Source organism: Lathyrus oleraceus, chromosome 7 (genome assembly GCF_024323335.1).
Source record: "Lathyrus oleraceus cultivar Zhongwan6 chromosome 7, CAAS_Psat_ZW6_1.0, whole genome shotgun sequence".
NCBI lineage: Eukaryota > Viridiplantae > Streptophyta > Magnoliopsida > Fabales > Fabaceae > Lathyrus > Lathyrus oleraceus.
In genome coordinates, this window is record NC_066585.1 from 189,541,555 (window position 1) to 189,564,191 (window position 22,637).

Here is a 22,637-nt window from a genome sequence, read left to right on the forward strand (position 1 = left end):
GCAAAACCATGTCGAAGTTCCTCTTATACAGCACATCGTCTTTGTTCAAAAAGAAACTGCCTGCCAATCTTCTCAAAGTCTTTCTATCATTGTTGGATGCCCCTTCAAGGTACTCTTGATTCTTCAGAAAGCACTTGATGTCGTGATACCAGGGCTTGTCATCAACTACCACTTCAGCAGCAAACACATACGCGGCCCTATCAAGGCGCATAACATCAATCCTGGGAACATGGTTCCACCGAATCACCTTGATCATGGAGGACAGAGTAGCAAGAGCATCTGCCATCTAGTTCTCATCACGAGGTATATGATACAGCCTTACTGTTGTGAAGAAAGTCAACAGTCTTCTCGTGTAGTCTCTGTAGGGGACCAGATTAGGCTGGAGAGTATTCCAATCACCATTCACTTAATTGATCACTAGAGCTGAATCTCCGAAGATGTCCAGAGTCTTGATTCTCAAATCAATGGCTTGCTCGATGCCCAAGATACAGGCTTCATACTCAGCTTCATTATTGGTGCATTCAAAAGTCAGACAAGCGGTGAAAGGCATGTGGGCACCTTTCGGAGTGGTAATGACAGCACCAATTCCACTTCCTTTGGCATTGACGGTCCCATCAAACATTAAAGTCCACTTTTCATCTGGATCAGGTCCCTCCTCAACAACTGGCTCTTCACAGTCTTTCATCTTGAGGAACATGATGTCTTCATCCGGAAAATCAAACTTCATCGGCTTATAATCATCAATCGGCTGCTGAGCAAGATAGTCTGACAGAATACTCCCTTTGATGGCTTTCTGGGATGTATATTGGATGTCGTACTCTGTCAGTACCATTTACCAACGAGCAACCCTTCTGGTGAGAGTTGGCTTCTCAAATATATACTTGACTAGATCCATTTTGGAGATTAGTAAGGTTGTGTGAGTCAGCATGTATTGTCTCAATCGCTTAGAAGCCCATGCAAGTGCACAACATGTCTTTTCAAGCATTGAGTATCTCGACTCGCAATCTGTGAATTTTTTACTCAGGTAGTAGATGGCATGCTCTTTCCTACCCGTCTCGTCGTGTTGACCAAGAACACAACCCATGGAATTATCAAGTACTGTCAAATACATAATCAGCGGTCTCCCTGGGACTGGAGGCATAAGGATTGGAGGATTCTGCAAATACTCTTTTATCTTCTCGAAAGCCCTTTGGAAATCATCATTCCACCTGACGGCCTGATCTTTTCTCAACAATTTGAATATTGGCTCACACGTGGCTGTTAGGTGAGAGATGAACCTTGCAATTTAGTTCAACCTTCCTAAGAAACCACAAACTTGTTTTTCTGTTCTTGGCTCAGGAATTTCTTGTATCACTTTCACTTTGGCCGGATCCACCTCAATCCCTTTTTCACTAATAATAAAACCCAGCAGTTTTCCAAATCTCACCCCGAAAGTACACTTGTTCGGATTAAGCCTCAGCTTGAATTTCCTCAAACGCTCAAACAGTTTCTGCAGATTCACCAAATGTTCTTCCCCTGTCTGAGATTTGGCAATCATATCATCAACATAAACCTCGATTTCATGATGAATCATATCATGGAAAAGAGTTACCATAGCTCGTTGATATGTTGCCCCGGCATTTTTCAGACCAAACGGCATCACCTTGTAGCAGAAGGTGCCCCATGGGGTTATGAAAGTTGTCTTCTCCATGTCTTCTGGTGCCATCTTAATTTGATTATAGCCAGAAAAGCTATCCATGAAGGAGAATACCGAGAACTGAGCCGTGTTATCCACCAAAACATCGATGTGAGGTAATGGGAAATCATCTTTAGGGCTAGCTCTATTCAGATCCCGATAGTCGACACACATTCGTACCTTTCCATCCTTCTTAGGTACCGGAATGATATTTGCAACCCATGGCGGATAATTTGTAACCGCTAGGAACCCTGCATCCAACTGTTTTCGCACTTCTTCCTTTATCTTGACGGCCATCTCTGGTCTTGTTCTTCTGAGCTTCTGCTTGACCGGAGGACAATCCTCTTTGAGAGGCAAACGGTGTACCACAATGTCTGTGTCAAGCCCTGGCATGTCCTGATAAGACCAAGCGAAGATGTCAACATACTCTTGCAGCAATTCAATCAGCCCCTTCTTCACATTATCTTCCAAAGCAACCCCTATCTTGACCTCTCTCTTGACGTCCTCGGTGCCGAGATTAATCACTTCAGTAGACTCTTGATGCGGTTGAATGACCCTTTCTTCCTGTTTTAACAACCTGGCAAGTTCTTTAGGGAGTTCACAGTCTTCATCACCCTCTTCTTCAGCTTGAAAGATTGGATTTTCAAAGTCGAAGCGAGCCATAGCAGAACTATTATCAATAGGATCCGGTGACGTGCATCTGCATGAGTGATGGTATGTGCTTATGAGTGTGAACAAGAAGTGGAAACTAAACAAAACATTGCCAAATGTATATGATTTTTTTTATATTTTTGATTTTTGAAAACTGCAAAAATAGAAAGACAGTGAACAAAATATTTGAATGCAAAAAGACGTCCTTTATGATAAAAAATGCAGGTATCCACATAGATGAGCCCTACAATGAGTCATCACGCCCTGGGCGGAACGTAAGACTTGGATATGCATGAATAAACAAAGAAAATTACTCTTTAAGAAGAGTGACTTAGATAATCTCTTCAGAAGACCAGTTGCGGAGAACTTCACCCGGGACCCTTGGACGCACCCAGTTGTCAATGTCGCAATCACTATCCCCGTCTTCTTTGTTGATTGCAGAGACCTGGCCATACTGAATGATGCCAACACTGGAGAAAGTAATCGACCCCTGACGAGTCTGAGGCGTTGAAGTTCTAGAAGTCAATGCCGGCTGATACCCAATCCCAAACTTGTCTTCCTTTACAGGTAAATCCACCAGACGTCCCCAACCGGGAGCAACACCTGAATTTACCAAGGCATGTGCCTGCTTGAAGGACGACAAAGAGGCACCTGCTTCAACCTCTTCCACTGGAGCTGCATCCTTGACTTGAACTGCCTCAAAGGCCTGACACAGTGTCTCATGAATCTCACCTTCTACCTCTACATACTTGAATGTAGACAGGTTACTGACCAGAATATCCTCCTCACCATAGACAGTGATAATTCTTCCGTTGACCGGGAATTTGATTTTCTAATGCAAAGTTGAGGAGACTTCCCCAGCATTGTGGATCCAAGGACGATCCAGCAAGCAGCTATAGGAAGGACTGATATCCATCACATAGAATACGGTGTTAAAGGTTTATGATCCAATCTGAATTAGCAATTCTATCTCTCCGAACACCGACCTCTTAAAACCATCGAAGGCTCTTACCACAAGATCAGAAGGCTTCAAGATCAAACCTTCTACATATAACCTTGACAGGGCTCTCTTAGGTAGCACATTGAGAGAGGAACCTGTATCCACCAGAACATGGGATAGCACAGTGTCTTTACACTCCATCGAGATGTGCAAAGCCTTGTTATGATCGTGTCCAACTGGCGTCAAGTCAGAATCAGTAAAACCCAACCTGTTGCTTGTATGAACATTTGCAACGATCCCTTCTAGTTGGTTCACTGAGATCTCCTGAGGCACATATGCAGCATTAAGGACCTTCAGGAGTGCCTCCCTGTGTGCCTCCGAACACAGCAGGAATGAGAGAATAGATATCTTAGACGGCGTCTGAATCAACTGATTGACTACCTTGTAGTCTCTTTTCTTTATGATCCTCAAGAGCTCGTCCACATCCTTCGTGAAAGAAGGCTCAGAGCCAGCCTGTGGCGCAGAGGTACCCTCATTCACAACTTGCTTACCTTTGGCCTTCGCCGTGGCGTCAGCACTATCAGGTTGGGTAACCGGTGGTGAGAACAGTCTACCACTTCTGGTGAATCGCCCGATTCCACCAACATTGTCCACTGCGGGATCTTTTATTTCAATTCCAGGTTCAGACTTCTGATCCTGCACCTCTTCTACTTTCAGTGGCTTCTCCACTCCATGATCATGCGTGTACACACTCCCCCCGTAATGCCAAGGAATGGCCCTTTCGCTGGTGAAAGGTAAAGGACCAGGGGTCGTGATGGTCATAGTGGATTGATGCGGTCGCATTGGTGGTACCGGTTGCGCTACTGGCGCACTGATCTGAGTGGTCGGGTAGAAAATTATGATAGTGGCAACGTCACAGTCATACTCAGAAATCTTATTTATTGAAGTACAAACATCCGAAACATCGGAATCAAGTTCGGCAAGTACATCAGAATCAAACACCATGTTTGGAATATCAGCATCTGAAGAATTAATTACATCATTGGGAATTACAAAATCAGCAGGAACAACACTTGTAAATTCTTCAGCATCTTCAGGAAAGAGAGGATCAACATCTGCATTCTCAACAACCCCTTCAACAGACCTTTAGGCAGATAAGTCTTCAGCTTGGAGGATACCATTGTCAAGCAAGTCCTGGATACCCTGCTGCAGCTTCACACAACCCCCACTCTGTGCAACATAACCCAAACAACCGCTCCCACAGCCGGGTAAAACATCTGCCTTTAGCAAGTATTCTTTGATTTCTAACAGCGGAGTCTTCAGCTTCAACACCTCCTTGACTAATTTGACTTCTCCTTCAACCGTGTTAACATTTGCTCTACCATGATGCGGCATAGGATTGTTGACAACATTAGGAGCCGGCGCAAAGTTAATGGCCTTTGAATCAATAAGGTCCTGAACTACGTGCTTAAAAGCTTTGCATTTCTCAATAGTGTGGCCAGGTGCCCCAGAGTGGAAATTACACCTAGCATTGGCGTCATAACCCACTGGAAGCCTGCTAATGGGAGGAGCCAAAGTGTGTAACTGCACAAGTTGCAAATGTTGAAGTTTGGGAAGCAACTGGGCATACGACATCCGAAGAGTGTCGAAATGCCTACCCATCATCCTCTGTCTCTGTTGATAAGCAGGTCTGTGACCCTGTTGTTGTTGGTATTGATTTTGTTGATGTTGAGGTTATTGTTGTTGCACTGGTGCTGCAGCCGGAATGGTCACTGCTGCAACATAAGGTTGTTGATGGTAATTCTGAAAGTTATTCCTCCAGTTACTCCTGTTCTGATAAGAAGATATGGCATTTGCATCCCCTTCTCTCCTCTTCTGCCCTCCTAAGAACGGCTTCTTTGACCCCGAAGATGATCCAACCCCATTTTGGATCTTACATGTCTTCAAGTAGTTCTCCACCCCCTCACCGGTAGAGACCACATCAGCAAAATTCGAGGCGTTGCAACCCACCAGACGCTCCAAATAAGATCCAGGCAGTGTGTTCATAAACATGTTGGCCATCTCTTTTTCCAACATCGGAGGCTGAACACGGGAAGCCAACTCTCTCCAGCGTTGAGCATACTCTTTGAAGCACTCGATGCTCTTGAGAGATAGATTCTGGAGCTGAGTCCTGTCAGGTGCCATATCCGTATTGTACTGATATTACTTCACAAAGGCCTCAGCCAAGTCTCTCCAGCAGCGAATATGGACTCTGTCCAGCCTCATATACCACTCCAAGGATGCCCCAACTAGGTTGTCCTGGAAGAAGTACATGAGCAGCTTCTCATCATCAGAATACACGATCATCTTGCGGAAGTAAGCTTGTACATGAGTCTTCGGGCAAGAGTTGCCATTGTACTTATCAAACACGAGGACTTTGAATTTTGGCGGAACTCTCACGCCTGGGACCAGCCCCAAGTCAGCAACATCCACACCAAGAGCATTTTTCCCTTCCACAGCTTTCAACCTCCCTTCCAGTCTCCGAAACATAGGGTCCATACCATGGCCCATGCCAAAGTCCTCCTGAAGCAGGGGGAATTGATCCTCCTGATCATCATGGATGGGTTGTTGACCAAGGTTGCCATGTGGGATTGGGGTAGGCCCTGGTCCATTGGGTCCATTAGCCTCTCCAGCGGGAGGATCAGCCACAACTTCCGGTTGAGTAGTAGGGGGATTCCCCTATACCAACAATCTAATCTCCTGTTGTCCCTGAGCCACTCCTTGGACCACTTCCATGAACTGATTGATGTGAATCATCATCTCAGCGAGCTCTGCTTGTAAACCTTCCATTACTCTCTGTTGATTCCTTCGGGTACCGTATCGGTGAATGCCTGAGTCAGCTATCCTAATAATGGAATACCAAATAAGATGAGAACACTGCGGCGGTACTTGTTATGCAAGACATGCTAATGAATATGCAAATGCAATGACATGTTTATCAATTTCAAAGGGTATTCTACCCCTTGATTCCAGTCTCACATTAGATAAACAATGTAAGAAAACCCCGACTAGAATCAAGAAGAAGATATAAACCCCTAGGAATATATAAACATGATGCATGCAATGCTTATGATTTAATTTTTATATCAGAGGAACTTTAGAGTCTTATTTGCAAATTTTGGAAATATTAAACGTTTATCACATACGGAAATATCACGTCAATTAATATTTGGAAATGTTTTTACGCCAAAGAAGTACAGTCTTGGTAACCAAATACAATACAAGAGAGAAGGAAAATGAACATCCTATGGATCCCTAGAAGCAATCGTCCAAAGCCCTCGAGACCGGAAGATAAGCTGCATGAAGCCTCTTCACCTCCCTCTCATAGGTTGCCTCCATATCTGCCTTCTCTTTGGCGAGTCGATTATACTTCCTCTTCCAAAACTTGGAACACTGAGGAAGTAGAGAAGTCAATGCGTCACCAGGATCATCAATAACCTGGTGCTCAAATAACTCTAACAAAGCATCCTTCTCTCTGATCTACTGAAGCAACTCCTCTCGTTCACGAATCCAAGCACGCGAACGGTCTTCATCTCTCACATGGCCGTACATGAAAGAAGGTCTTTATAGGCTATCACATGGTTGAAGTACTATTTGATTAGGATGAACAATGTTATTATGATATAATAATTAGCGGTCGTACATGAAAGAAGGTCTTTATAGGCTATCACATGGCCAACCAAGAACATGATTTGATCAACCCTTCAAAAAAGTCAATGACTAGAAAATGGTCCTTTGAATATGTTTTTATTAACATTTCCTCAAGAGAATGACATAATAAAATGAATTGTATAATTAGTGTTTCTTATGTTATGTCTTCATCCGATTCATTCATTAATATGATGACCCTTCTTATTCGTCTCATTGAACTTTACAAAAGGTAATGACAGTGAAAACTAGTTAATTGTGGATAATAGTTGGGAAGTTGAAGAGTATGCCTCTAAACTCCTTAGCGATGCCCCTTATTTCATGTAAGACCTTTCTACTATATTCCCATAACTCCATTAGGGTGTTTTCTCCAATTCTATCACGACATGTTTCCTTTGGCATGTCATCTATATGGAACTTAGAAAGACCTTATTTAATAACATCATTGTCAAATAACACTCATCTGATATTGAAACTTGACACATACCGTGATTCACATGTCATAATAGTTTAATTTTATCGTTAACAAAATATGATTACACGAAACAATATTTTCAAACATAACACTAATATCGAGATTAATCAAGTTTTATCTTAAATGACTTAATTATTATATACATCCATTAAATAACCAAATTAAGTCTAATTACACTTCATTATTTATCACCCATTTATTCTTAAGTCTTACTATTATCTCATGCTCACCTAAAAATAAATGTCTTACAACCTAAAAATTGATTTCTATAACGCTTCGAAAATTATGACTTTTACATCCCTAAAACAATTTCTAATGCCTCATAAATCGATTTTTAGCTACCAAATAGCCTAATCAGTTCTAATACCCTATAAATTAATCTCCACATAACAACCACACCCTAGTATTTTCATATTTTCAGCGCCTGACTAACCTCACTCATATGACTGAACCTAACAAATACATTGCTGTTGTAGAAATTCAAGTACTTGCTTTCCTATTATAGTGTATTTTCAACCTATTGTGAGATTTTCTCATTGTTTCCTCTATCACCTTAGCTTTCTTTGCATCCTTCTAGGCCACATTCAATTCTAACATAAGATTGAAATTATGAAAAGTTAGATATTGTAGAAGAAGACGATAAGGGTAACACATCAATACACTTGTATAAATATTTTCTACTTCTTTCTTTAAAAGAAACTATTAAATTAGTATTTTAGACAATATACACGCATGGCCCATTAGCTCAGTTGGTTAGAGCGTCGTGCTAATAACGCGAAGGTCGCAGGTCTCATGGGCCAATGGTTGTTTTATTTTTGGTTAAATCTGAAATCATTTGACAAACATACCTAGTAGCTTAATTTCTATAATATTTTTTATTTCTCCTTGTTCAAATATATCATATAAATTACTTTACAAAAAGAAGTATATGATAGAAAAATGTTCACACGCAATCGTTGTGCTGATGGTTGTCTTTGAAGGCATGCATCGCCTTGTAAAATATTTCTCATGGTTAAACCCTGGCAAATTAGGGTTTCTATTTATTTTTCCACATATAAACCGCGGCTAACCTACATAGTGTAACACCTCAAAATTTGCCCTCCTCTCTTGGGACTAGCTTAACATCTATTGCATATCATTTTTTAGGGCATTAGGCATTGCATATTGCATATCATGTGATTACATTGTGCAAGCTATCCTCCCAAGTCTTGATCAGAAGATGAAGAAGTCAAAAGTGCAAGCCTAGGGTTTACTGACTGATCATTGGCCATCTGAGGATTGGGCTGTGAATTAGGGTTTTGTGATTCTCAATGGATGTTGGTCTTAATCTTGATTGCAATGATACATCATCATCATCATGGTTGGTTATCATCAGAAGAATCAAGTGTTGAAGCAGATTCCTCGAGATTAGGGTTTTGACCACTGGTCAACCCTAATCGGTTGCATTGGGCCAATCAGGGCATGGTCAGGAGATGGGGTTTATGATGGTTATGGGGTTCATTCTTTGGTTATTTTGAGCTTATTGAGGCTAGGGTTTCACCCTTGAGCCATTTCAGTTGGAGATTGGGGCTTAGATTGATCAATGCATTGCCAGATTCATCTATCAGATGAAAAAGTCAACTGTGGTCAACTGTACATGATCTGATGGATTTGGAGGTGGAAATGAGTTGGATACACTTCATTCATGTTGGAACAAGTGTTATTTGATATCTCAAAGCTTAAGAATGGAGAAAATCAAGTCAGAACAAAAACTGCCAAAAATAGAAAGTGACTTGTAATTGAAGTTTCCAAAAATGGAAAGTTTTTGACCTCAAGACCACGTGTCCAAGGAAGCTTCAAATGAAAATTTGTTCAACATGAAAGTTGTAGATCTTGTTCTCACCTTTCCAAAAAGTCCAAGAACTTGAAAATCCCATGTATGGTTGTCAAGTTATGGCTCAGTGAAATTCAAAAATGACCCATAATCAGGAGGCCATAACTTCCACATGGATTGTCCAAATTGGAAGTTCTTTATATGCACAAACTCCATTTGACATGTACTTTCATGGTGCATAATTGGATTTTCTCAAAAGTGGCCAATGCAAAAAGTCAAATTTCAACTGGACAGTTAAATGGACCAAGGGCAAAATTGTCCAACTTGTGAAATAATTGGAATTTTTGAGTGGGGATTTTTGCAACACCTCATAAATGGTATTTGGAACTTGTTGGAATATTCATAATATGCCAAAGCCTTATGGTTTGAAAATTGGATTTTGAAATGGACTTGAAAATGAACACATAAGCCATCACATAGTGAAAATGAGAATTACACATCCAATGAACATCCAACAAGTGGCAACAGCTCATGACAGGTGTTTAGAAGGTGTATGAGGTGGCATTGAGCTGTCATGAGCTGGCATGTGAAAGTTCAATTTTGCCCCTAGCTTGAAAATAACCACTTTCACTAATTATTTGCATTTTGTTAATTGGTGTGATTAAGGCTTGGATTAATCATGAATATATAAGCTTAATCACAACTAATCATAACAGAATTCACAATTCCAAGAATCAGATCAAAAACTCTCCAAATTCTCAAAATTCTCTCAAGAACACTTCATACCAAAATTCATCAAACTTCCTCAGTTCTTGATCATTTGGAAAAGCGCTTGTGGATTCGAGTTTCATACATCATCTACTTCATCTGTTTGTGAAGATTCATCTCAAATTCACCACCATTCACGACTGTTCAAGCAAGGTCCTTCCATGGTGAAATCGAATTTCTCCTTCTAGAAGCCATTGCCATTGATCCTGAGTGTTCCAGGCTACTTCTTGAAGCTTGTTCTTCGACTGTTTCGCGTCACAACACCTTGAAAGCTCCGATTCCAACACTGCAATCTCAAGGTACTCAAAATTCGAGTCTCACGATTTTGCCAATTGTCATATGCGTTGTGTAGGTCATTTGTCATAGGTTAACATGTAGCAATTGGTTTGAAAAATGATTGAGCGAGTTGAGAGAAATCGCGACTCGAAGCTTTGAATGTGAAACTTTAATTGATCGATCCGTGAGATGTGTTAGGAATTAGGTGGAATTAGTTACATAGTTGAGATGTACATGGTGAGACGATTCCAACGGATATCAGTTTGTGAAATTTGGTTGTGAAATGAGCAATGTCGAAGTTGCCGTTGATGAACGTGTTAATGCCGCGCGGCGAAGAAGATGAAGTCTGGGAATTCTTCCTGTTGATTCACGTTTCAGGCCTTTTCCAAATTCAAAATGAGTTTACCGCGCCACTGTTCACAGGAATTACAAGACTGCCATTAATAATTCAATTTAATTATATTAATTCATAAAAAATTGTAAAAAATTCATAACACTTTAAAAAATTCACCAAAAATCATAGAAAATTCAGAAAAATATAGGAATTTTTTCTTTGACTTCCTTGTTGACTGTAGATGTTTTTTGACCTATTGGTTGAAGTTGTGCATGGTAATATTTGTGTTTGACTTAGGTTTCTTTAACATGTGCTACATTTTGATACATTCTACCATTTTGATTGTGAAATGCTCATAGTATGAAATAAATTCTTGAAAATTTTTGTGATGATTGTGGACTGATCAATGTTTATTTACATGTAAATTTCATGAATTTTTGATACCTGGCCATTGAGATGTGAATTTTTGAACTTAGGTGTGACAATGTGTGTCACACCTCATTATGTCAACTTGCTGGATTTTTTTGAGTGACCTATACTTGTTGGAATGACATGAAATTTTGCATGATGTTGGATTGACATGTTAAGATGCTATGTGAATTTTTGTGGAATTTTATGTGGCATTTTCAAATTGATTGCTATTTTTCATTTCTGGTAGTTGAATTTGCAAGTTCATGTGACATATGTTGGAATATTTGGTGTGAAATACTCATATGGTATTGTGTGATCATGAAATTTGATATGATTGTAATAGACACATGATAGGACATCCCTGTTTTGGTCTCATCCATTTCTTTTTTGTTCTCATGGAGTTATGAATTTTTGAAGTGGAAGCATGTGTTGATGTTGTGATTTGGAGCATATAATTGTGTCTGTTTTTGTTGATTTTCATTGACATGGTTCCTTTTGCCCAATTAAGCTGAAATTTGGTATGCTAGACCTTGAATAGTCCCTGTTTAGGTGTAAATTATTTGAGAATTTTTGGAAGTGTTTTGATGTGGATTTGAATGCAATAGTTCTGTTTGCATGTTTGATGCTTCATTTGAGCTAGTTTGCTTTGTTTTGTGCATAACATGAATATAATGAATGATATGGACATGGGACTAATTGTGTTGGCTTTTGTTTGACATTAATTTGAGTTTGGTTAGAGATACCTTGCTGTTTAGGAATTTTTCTTGCCTTTGGACCCTAGGCTTGGCCTAGTGGTCTAGTTGCTAATGTTTGCTTGATTTTTCAGGATGAATAGCACAATGCACATGGAGAATGAATCAAGTTAAATGCAATTGATGTTGTTTGATGTTTGTACACTAACATAACATTGTTTTGTAGGTTGTGAAGCTTGGGCTTGAGCTCATAGCTTGCCTTTGTTGTGCATTAGTTTGCATAGTTTGACTGATTAACTTGTTGTTTTCTGATTGGTTGTCTGAGTACTAACTGTGTTTGACTGTTTCCAGGTACTTTTAGTTGCTCAGTTCCTTGTGAACTTTTGCTTTGCTTTGCTTAAGCAACTTGCATTGAGGTATAACTTCCTAACTTCATGTAGTCTGGAGACCCGGTCTGTTATTTGACCGGGCAAACTGTCTGAAGTCCTCCTTAAGAGGCGATGATTGTGGTTGTTTATTTTTCGTGCCAAGCAGGTGAAAGTCCTTTAAATAAGGCAATTGGTGGAAGGTAGGGGTATGCAGTCTACCCCCCACTATTATGTGAGTCTTCTCCTTGCTCCCATTACATGGTTGTAGCATTGAGATTACAAGCCCAAGATCCGTGCAGTGCACATTGTGTCAGAGTCTCTGAGTATAGAAGGGTTCCCCCATTCTGGACCCATGCTCATTTGTCAGAAGCTCTCCCTGGTTAGGGATAAGAGCTGTGAGGTCTGATCCTCACTTCACCTATCATCTGCTTCACCTTAGCCTCGTAATGGCAAGGTTAAGAGCAAAACCAGCCTGTACAGATGACTCGCTGAGGCAGTCAAACCTATTGATTGAGCCCCCTTGTTTGGCTATAGTGGGTGCTCTGTGGATATCTGATTGACATGCCTGTTTGAGATGCTTGTTCTCATTTGATGTATGCTTGTATGTTGTTTGCTTGTGTGCTTGCTTCTTTCCTGGATAGGAATAGTTTGCTTATGCAAGTAGGATAGAAAACTGAACTTAGGGTAACGATGCATGACAACACTAGGCTCGAGTAGTAGTCTCCCTAGTGTTGTGTCTCCCCGGTTTCTGGCTGAAATCTTTTTCCCTTTCGGGGGAACTACATCGCCCTGATCCTCGTTCCAGACGAGGTATGTAGGCAGGTGGTCGTGCGAGACCACTCCGGGCAACCTTTTTCTTTTTTGCGTGTGTTTACTTGTTATCTGATTGTGTGTTTGGTTCGGATGCCGACGTAAGCCCAGTGATTGGCTGTCGGGCTCCACGTTTGCCCTTTTGAGTGTGTTTTGGTTCGGATGCCGACGTAATTCCATCCAGTGGTTGTCGGGCTCCATGTTTGCCACCCTTGCTTGTTTGTATGTTTTGTGTTGTTTGGCGTGCGTAAGCCGAACTACAGTGGCTCTGATTCTTGTTCCAGACAAGATATGTAGGCATAAGGTGCGATACCTTATCGAGCCCGTTTCTCCTAACCCCACCTGTGTTCCCTGTGTGTGTGTGTGATGTTTAGCAACCTATTCTTTATTCTAGGACGTGGATCCCGTCGAGTACGATGGACGTGAGGGGTGCTAATACCTTCCCCTCGCGTAACCGACACCCTTACCCTTTCTCTTTGGTCACGAGACCATTTCCTTTCCAGGTTTCTCTGAGCGTTTCCTTTCCCTATCTTGGGATAAATAACGCGCAGTGGCGGCTCTGTGTTGTGTTTTTATTCGAGTCTCGCCGGTTGTTTTTCGCAGGATGCGACACATAGGACTTCTAAAAATTTAACACAATCATGATTATGCTTATAGGTATCTGAAAACTAATTCCATCATATGCATATTCTTAAATTTCATTTCCTTTTGTTGGTTTATATGGTCACAATTGATACACCATGACCGAGCAACCCTATATTTAATTCAGAAAAGATTTAAGATGAACAATTATTGCTAGCTCAAGAAAGAAGTACCTATACGAAGGATGTGATAATTTGTTATGTACACTAGGAAAATACATACTCCCTCCGACCTTATTTATCTAGAAAAAAATCTTCTAATATGTTTAGTCTTAAATATAAGTCAGTGACAAAGAAAATCTAGGCACGTTTAATTCTTTTAATAAATAAAAAATTAATCTTGCACTAGTTACTTAATACTACCTCTTTTTTTTTAGAAGTCGTTTTGACATTTTCGTTTATATTAAAAAAATGTAATCATTGTTGTATGATAAAGAGAAATTATGAAATATTATAAAATTATCTTTTATTAATGGTATTATAAAGATAAACTTAAAGAAAGGGAAGAAGAGAGAGTAATAAATTCTCAAGCGTATAGTAAGAAAAATAATATTAATGATTTATTGGTATTGTGAAATGACTTATAATTTGGTACATTTATTTTCTCAAAGTGAATTTTAACAAAAAAATAGAGGGAGTATTATTAGGCGATGACAATTTAATTAAGGGTAAATTAGTAATTATGTTTATTCTTGTTAGTGGAATCAAGAAAATTAAATATATTAACTACCATTCTTAATAAACGTGAAAGTTGTATTTTCTTTGTTTATAATTATGGCCCAAGTACTATTTGATTAGGATGAACAATGTTATTATGATATAATAATTAGCGGTCGTACATGAAAGAAGGTCTTTATAGGCTATCACATGGCCAACCAAGAACATGATTTGATCAACCCTTCAAAAAAGTCAATGACTAGAAAATGGTCATTTGAATATGTTTTTATTATCATTTCCTCAAGAGAATGACATAATAAAATGAATTGTATAATTAGTGTTTCTTATGTTATGTCTTCATCAGATTCATTCATTAATATGATGACCCTTCTTATTCGTCTCATTGAACTTTACAAAAGGTAATGACAGTGAAAACTAGTTAATTGTGGATAATAGTTGGGAAGTTGAAGAGTACGCCTCTAAACTCCTTAGCGATGCCCCTTATTTCATGTAAGACCTTTCTACTAAATTCCCATAAGTCCATTAGGGTGTTTTCTCCAATTCTATCACGACATGTTTCCTTTGGCATGTCATCTATATGGAACTTAGAAAGACCTTATTTAATAACATCATTGTCAAATAACACTCTTCTGATATTGAAACTTGACACATACCGTGATTCACATGTCATAATAGTTTAATTTTATCGTCAACAAAATACGATTACACGAAACAATATTTTCAAACATAACACTAATATCGAGATTAATCAAGCTTTATCTTAAATGACTTAATTATTATATACATCCATTAAATAACCTAATTAAGCCTAATTACACTTCATTATTTATCACCCATTTATTCTTAAGTCTTACTATTATCTCATGCTCACCTAAAAATAAATGTCTTACAACCTAAAAATTGATTTCTATAACGCTTCGAAAATTTATGACTTTTACATCCTAAAACAATTTCTAATGCCTCATAAATCGATTTTTAGCTACCAAATAGCCTAATCAGTTCTAATACCCTATAAATTAATCTCCACATAACAACCACACCTTAGTATTTTCATATTTTCAGTGCCTGACTAACCTCACTCATATGACTGAACCTAACAAATACATTGCTGTTGTTGAAATTCAAGTACTTGCTTTCCTATTATAGTGTATTTTCAACCTAGTGTGAGATTTTCTCATTGTTTCCTCTATCACCTTAGCTTTCTTTGCATCCTTCTAGGCCACATTCAATTCTAACATAAGATTGAAATTATGAAAAGTTAGATATTGTAGAAGAAGACGATAAGGGTAACACATCAATACACTTGTATAAATATTTTCTACTTATTTCTCTAAAAGAAACTATTAAATTAGTATTTAGACAATATACACGCATGGCCCATTAGCTCAGTTGGTTAGAGCGTCGTGCTAATAACGCGAAGGTCGCAGGTTCGAGACCTGCATGGGCCAATGGTTGTTTTATTTTTGGTTAAATATGAAATCATTTGACAAACATACCTAGTAGCTTAATTTCTATAATATTTTTTATTTCTCCTTGTTCAAATATATCATATAAATTACTTTACAAAAAGAAGTATATGATAGAAAAATGTTCACACGCAGTCGTTGTGCTGATGGTTGTCTTTGAAGGCATGCATTGCCTTGTAAAATATTTCTCATGGTTAAACCCTGGCAAATTAGGGTTTCTATTTATTTTTCCACATATAAACCGCGGCTAACCTACATAGGACTTCTAAAAATTTAACACAGTCATGATTATGCTTATAGGTATCTGAAAACTAATTCCATCATATGCATATTCTTAAATTTCATTTCCTTTTGTTGGTTTATATGGTCACAATTGATACACCATGACCGAGCAACCCTATATTTAATTCAGAAAAGATTTAAGATGAACAATTATTGCTAGCTCAAGAAAGAAGTACCTATACGAAGGATGTGATAATTTGTTATGTACACTAGGAAAATACATACTCCCTCCGACCTTATTTATCAGAAAAAAAATCTTCTAATATGTTTAGTCTTAAATATAAGTCAGTGACAAAGAAAATCTAGGCACGTTTAATTCTTTTAATAAATAAAAAATTAATCTTGCACTAGTTACTTAATACTACCTCTTTTTTTTTAGAAGTCGTTTTGACATTTTCGTTTATATTAAAAAAAATGTAATCATTGTTGTATGATAAAGAGAAATTATGAAATATTATAAAATTATCTTTTATTAATGGTATTATAAAGATAAATTTAAAGAAAGGGAAAAAGTGAGAGTAATAAATTCTCAAGCGTATAGTAAGAAAAATAATATTAATGATTTATTGGTATTGTGAAATGACTTATAATTTGGTACATTTATTTTCTCAAAGCGAATTTTAACAAAAAAATAGAGGGAGTATTGTTAGGGGATGACAATTTAATTAAGGGTAAATTAGTAATTATGTTTATTCTTGTTAGTGGAATCAAGAAAATTAAATATATTAACTACCATTCTTAATAAACGTGAAAGTTGTATTTTCTTTGTTTATAATTATGGCCCAAGTACTATTTGATTAGGATGAACAATGTTATTATGATATAATAATTAGCGGTCGTACATGAAAGAAGGTCTTTATAGGCTATCACATGGCCAACCAAGAACATGATTTGATCAACCCTTCAAAAAAGTCAATGACTAGAAAATGGTCATTTGAATATGTTTTTATTATCATTTCCTCAAGAGAATGACATAATAAATTGAATTGTATAACTAGTGTTTCTTATGTTATGTCTTCATCAGATTCATTCATTAATATGATGACCCTTCTTATTCGTCTCATTGAACTTTACAAAAGGTAATGACAGTGAAAACTAGTTAATTGTGGATAATAGTTGGGAAGTTGAAGAGTACGCCTCTAAACTCCTTAGCGATGCCCCTTATTTCATGTAAGACCTTTCTACTAAATTCCCATAAGTCCATTAGGGTGTTTTCTCCAATTCTATCACGACATGTTTCCTTTGGCATGTCATCTATATGGAACTTAGAAAGACCTTATTTAATAACATCATTGTCAAATAACACTCATCTGATATTGAAACTTGACACATACAGTGATTCACATGTCATAATAGTTTAATTTTATCGTTAACAAAATATGATTACACGAAACAATATTTTCAAACATAACACTAATATCGAGATTAATCAAGCTTTATCTTAAATGACTTAATTATTATATACATCCATTAAATAACCTAATTAAGTCTAATTACACTTCATTATTTATCACCCATTTATTCTTAAGTCTTACTATTATCTCATGCTCACCTAAAAATAAATGTCTTACAACCTAAAAATTGATTTCTATAACGCTTCAAAAATTTATGACTTTTACATCCCTAAAACAATTTCTAATGCCTCATAAATCGATTTTTAGCTACCAAATAGCCAAATCAGTTCTAATACCCTATAAATTAATCTCCACATAACAACCACACCCTAGTATTTTCATATTTTCAGCGCCTGACTAACCTCACTCATATGACTGAACCTAACAAATACATTGTTGTTGTTGAAATTCAAGTACTTGCTTTCCTATTATAGTGTATTTTCAACCTATTGTGAGATTTTCTCATTGTTTCCTCTATCACCTTAGCTTTCTTTGCATCCTTCTAGGCCACATTCAATTCTAACATAAGATTGAAATTATGAAAAGTTAGATATTGTAGAAGAAGACGATAAGGGTAACACATCAATACACTTGTATAAATATTTTCTACTTCTTTCTTTAAAAGAAACTATTAAATTAGTATTTTAGACAATATACACGCATGGCCCATTAGCTCAGTTGGTTAGAGCGTCGTGCTAATAACGCGAAGGTCGCAGGTTCGAGACCTGCATGGGCCAATGGTTGTTTTATTTTTGGTTAAATCTGAAATCATTTGACAAACATACCTAGTAGCTTAATTTCTATAATATTTTTTATTTCTCCTTGTTCAAATATATCATATAAATTACTTTACAAAAAGAAGTATATGATAGAAAAATGTTCACACGCAATCGTTGTGCTGATGGTTGTCTTTGAAGGCATGCATCGCCTTGTAAAATATTTCTCATGGTTAAACCCTGGCAAATTAGGGTTTCTATTTATTTTTCCACATATAAACCGCGGCTAACCTACATAGGACTTCTAAAAATTTAACACAGTCATGATTATGCTTATAGGTATCTGAAAACTAATTCCATCATATGCATATTCTTAAATTTCATTTCCTTTTGTTGGTTTATATGGTCACAATTGATACACCATGACCGAGCAACCCTATATTTAATTCAGAAAAGATTTAAGATGAACAATTATTGCTAGCTCAAGAAAGAAGTACCTATACGAAGGATGTGATAATTTGTTATGTACACTAGGAAAATACATACTCCCTCCGACCTTATTTATCAGAAAAAAAATCTTCTAATATGTTTAGTCTTAAATATAAGTCAGTGACAAAGAAAATCTAGGCACGTTTAATTCTTTTAATAAATAAAAAATTAATCTTGCACTAGTTACTTAATACTACCTCTTTTTTTTTTAGAAGTCGTTTTGACATTTTCGTTTATATTAAAAAAATGTAATCATTGTTGTATGATAAAGAGAAATTATGAAATATTATAAAATTATCTTTTATTAATGGTATTATAAAGATAAACTTAAAGAAAGGGAAGAAGAGAGAGTAATAAATTCTCAAGCGTATAGTAAGAAAAATAATATTAATGATTTATTGGTATTGTGAAATGACTTATAATTTGGTACATTTATTTTCTCAAAGCGAATTTTAACAAAAAAATAGAGGGAGTATTGTTAGGGGATGACAATTTAATTAAGGGTAAATTAGTAATTATGTTTATTCTTGTTAGTGGAATCAAGAAAATTAAATATATTAACTACCATTCTTAATAAACGTGAAAGTTGTATTTTCTTTGTTTATAATTATGGCCCAAGTACTATTTGATTAGGATGAACAATGTTATTATGATATAATAATTAGCGGTCGTACATGAAAGAAGGTCTTTATAGGCTATCACATGGCCAACCCAGAACATGATTTGATCAACCCTTCAAAAAAGTCAATGACTAGAAAATGGTCATTTGAATATGTTTTTATTATCATTTCCTCAAGAGAATGACATAATAAAATGAATTGTATAATTAGTGTTTCTTATGTTATGTCTTCATCAGATTCATTCATTAATATGATGACCCTTCTTATTCGTCTCATTGAACTTTACAAAAGGTAATGACAGTGAAAACTAGTTAATTGTGGATAATAGTTGGGAAGTGGAAGAGTACGCCTCTAAACTCCTTAGCGATGCCCCTTATTTCATGTAAGACCTTTCTACTAAATTCCCATATGTCCATTAGGGTGTTTTCTCCAATTCTATCACGACATGTTTCCTTTGGCATGTCATCTATATGGAACTTAGAAAGACCTTATTTAATAACATCATTGTCAAATAACACTCATCTGATATTGAAACTTGACACATACCGTGATTCACATGTCATAATAGTTTAATTTTATCGTTAACAAAATATGATTACACGAAACAATATTTTCAAACATAACACTAATATCGAGATTAATCAAGCTTTATCTTAAATGACTTAATTATTATATACATCCATTAAATAACCTAATTAAGTCTAATTACACTTCATTATTTATCACCCATTTATTCTTAAGTCTTACTATTATCTCATGCTCACCTAAAAATAAATGTCTTACAACCTAAAAATTGATTTCTATAACGCTTCGAAAATTTATGACTTTTACATCCCTAAAACAATTTCTAATGCCTCATAAATCGATTTTTAGCTACCAAATAGCCTAATCAGTTCTAATACCCTATAAATTAATCTCCACATAACAACCACACCCTAGTATTTTCATATTTTCAGCGCCTGACTAACCTCACTCATATGACTGAACCTAACAAATACATTGTTGTTGTTGAAATTCAAGTACTTGCTTTCCTATTATAGTGTATTTTCAACCTATTGTGAGATTTTCTCATTGTTTCCTCTATCACCTTAGCTTTCTTTGCATCCTTCTAGGCCACATTCAATTCTAACATAAGATTGAAATTATGAAAAGTTAGATATTGTAGAAGAAGACGATAAGGGTAACACATCAATACACTTGTATAAATATTTTCTACTTCTTTCTTTAAAAGAAACTATTAAATTAGTATTTTAGACAATATACACGCATGGCCCATTAGCTCAGTTGGTTAGAGCGTCGTGCTAATAACGTGAAGGTCGCAGGTTCGAGACCTGCATGGGCCAATGGTTGTTTTATTTTTGGTTAAATCTGAAATCATTTGACAAACATACCTAGTAGCTTAATTTCTATAATATTTTTGATGGTTGTCTTTGAAGGCATGCATCGCCTTGTAAAATATTTCTCATGGTTAAACCCTGGCAAATTAGGGATTCTATTTATTTTTCCACATATAAACCGCGGCTAACCTACATAGGACTTCTAAAAATTTAACACAGTCATGATTATGCTTATAGGTATCTGAAAACTAATTCCATCATATGCATATTCTTAAATTTCATTTCCTTTTGTTGGTTTATATGGTCACAATTGATACACCATGACCGAGCAACCCTATATTTAATTCAGAAAAGATTTAAGATGAACAATTATTGCTAGCTCAAGAAAGAAGTACCTATACGAAGGATGTGATAATTTGTTATGTACACTAGGAAAATACATACTCCCTCCGACCTTATTTATCAGAAAAAAAATCTTCTAATATGTTTAGTCTTAAATATAAGTCAGTGACAAAGAAAATCTAGGCACGTTTAATTCTTTTAATAAATAAAAAATTAATCTTGCACTAGTTACTTAATACTACCTCTTTTTTTTTTAGAAGTCGTTTTGACATTTTCGTTTATATTAAAAAAAATGTAATCATTGTTGTATGATAAAGAGAAATTATGAAATATTATAAAATTATCTTTTATTAATGGTATTATAAAGATAAACTTAAAGAAAGGGAAGAAGAGAGAGTAATAAATTCTCAAGCGTATAGTAAGAAAAATAATATTAATGATTTATTGGTATTGTGAAATGACTTATAATTTGGTACATTTATTTTCTCAAAGCGAATTTTAACAAAAAAATAGAGGGAGTATTGTTAGGGGATGACAATTTAATTAAGGGTAAATTAGTAATTATGTTTATTCTTGTTAGTGGAATCAAGAAAATTAAATATATTAACTACCATTCTTAATAAACGTGAAAGTTGTATTTTCTTTGTTTATAATTATGGCCCAAGTACTATTTGATTAGGATGAACAATGTTATTATGATATAATAATTAGCGGTCGTACATGAAAGAAGGTCTTTATAGGCTATCACATGGCCAACCAAGAACATGATTTGATCAACCCTTCAAAAAAGTCAATGACTAGAAAATGGTCATTTGAATATGTTTTTATTATCATTTCCTCAAGAGAATGACATAATAAAATGAATTGTATAATTAGTGTTTCTTATGTTATGTCTTCATCAGATTCATTCATTAATATGATGACCCTTCTTATTCGTCTCATTGAACTTTACAAAAGGTAATGACAGTGAAAACTAGTTAATTGTGGATAATAGTTGGGAAGTTGAAGAGTACGCCTCTAAACTCCTTAGCGATGCCCCTTATTTCATGTAAGACCTTTCTACTAAATTCCCATAAGTCCATTAGGGTGTTTTCTCCAATTCTATCACGACATGTTTCCTTTGGCATGTCATCTATATGGAACTTAGAAAGACCTTATTTAATAACATCATTGTCAAATAACACTCATCTGATATTGAAACTTGACACATACCGTGATTCACATGTCATAATAGTTTAATTTTATCGTTAACAAAATATGATTACACGAAACAATATTTTCAAACATAACACTAATATCGAGATTAATCAAGCTTTATCTTAAATGACTTAATTATTATATACATCCATTAAATAACCTAATTAAGTCTAATTACACTTCATTATTTATCACCCATTTATTCTTAAGTCTTACTATTATCTCATGCTCACCTAAAAATAAATGTCTTACAACCTAAAAATTGATTTCTATAACGCTTCGAAAATTTATGACTTTTACATCCCTAAAACAATTTCTAATGCCTCATAAATCGATTTTTAGCTACCAAATAGCCTAATCAGTTCTAATACCCTATAAATTAATCTCCACATAACAACCACACCCTAGTATTTTCATATTTTCAGCGCCTGACTAACCTCACTCATATGACTGAACCTAACAAATACATTGTTGTTGTTGAAATTCAAGTACTTGCTTTCCTATTATAGTGTATTTTCAACCTATTGTGAGATTTTCTCATTGTTTCCTCTATCACCTTAGCTTTCTTTGCATCC

General features: G+C 36.2%; 3 non-coding genes across 3 annotated transcripts; all 3 read left to right on the top strand.

Moving 5' to 3' along the window:
* The first annotated feature begins 15,593 nt into the window (after positions 1 to 15,593).
* Positions 15,594 to 15,667, top strand: TRNAI-AAU (transfer RNA isoleucine (anticodon AAU)). Its single transcript has one exon. It is a non-coding gene; the product is annotated as a tRNA-Ile (tRNA).
* Positions 15,668 to 18,024: 2,357 nt separating this feature from the next.
* On the top strand, positions 18,025 to 18,098 carry TRNAI-AAU (transfer RNA isoleucine (anticodon AAU)). Its single transcript has one exon. It is a non-coding gene; the product is annotated as a tRNA-Ile (tRNA).
* Positions 18,099 to 20,455: 2,357 nt separating this feature from the next.
* TRNAI-AAU (transfer RNA isoleucine (anticodon AAU)) lies at positions 20,456 to 20,529 on the top strand. The gene has a single exon. It is a non-coding gene; the product is annotated as a tRNA-Ile (tRNA).
* The last annotated feature ends 2,108 nt before the right edge of the window (positions 20,530 to 22,637 follow it).